This window comes from Penaeus monodon, chromosome 19 (genome assembly GCF_015228065.2).
Source record: "Penaeus monodon isolate SGIC_2016 chromosome 19, NSTDA_Pmon_1, whole genome shotgun sequence".
Lineage (NCBI taxonomy): Eukaryota > Metazoa > Arthropoda > Malacostraca > Decapoda > Penaeidae > Penaeus > Penaeus monodon.
Window position 1 is genome coordinate 14,312,973 of NC_051404.1, and position 351 is coordinate 14,313,323.

A 351-nucleotide genomic window follows, 5' to 3' on the forward strand; every position below is an offset into this window, starting at 1 on the left:
AAAAAAAAAAAAATCTCAACCTCTTCCACACTTTCTAATTTCTCGAGCATTATCCTTACCGATTAGATCATGTCCCCCGGTGCTTCCTTTGTTAATTTCTCTGGCCGTTTCTTTGAGTCTTCTTCCTCCCTCCTTTCTGTCTCTTCCTCTTTCCTGCCTCTCTTCCTTGGTTCTCCTTCCTTGTTCCTTTCATCCTCTCATTTTCCTCCCTGTCTCTGATTCCTTCCTGCCTTCCTCTCTTCCTTGGTTCTCCTTCCCTCTTTCTTTCATTCTCTGATCTTCCTCTCTGTCTCTTTTCCCTTCCTTCCTTCTTCTCTTCCTGTTTTAGTTTCCTCATGTTCGGATGCTGTT

The 351-nt window shown here is 43.6% G+C and overlaps 1 protein-coding gene across 1 annotated transcript in view; it reads left to right on the forward strand.

Annotated features, from left to right (window-relative positions):
* LOC119585334 overlaps positions 1-351 on the forward strand; it is a 72,294-nt gene that overhangs the window by 52,282 nt on the left and 19,661 nt on the right. The gene's annotated exons all lie outside the window — the stretch shown is intronic.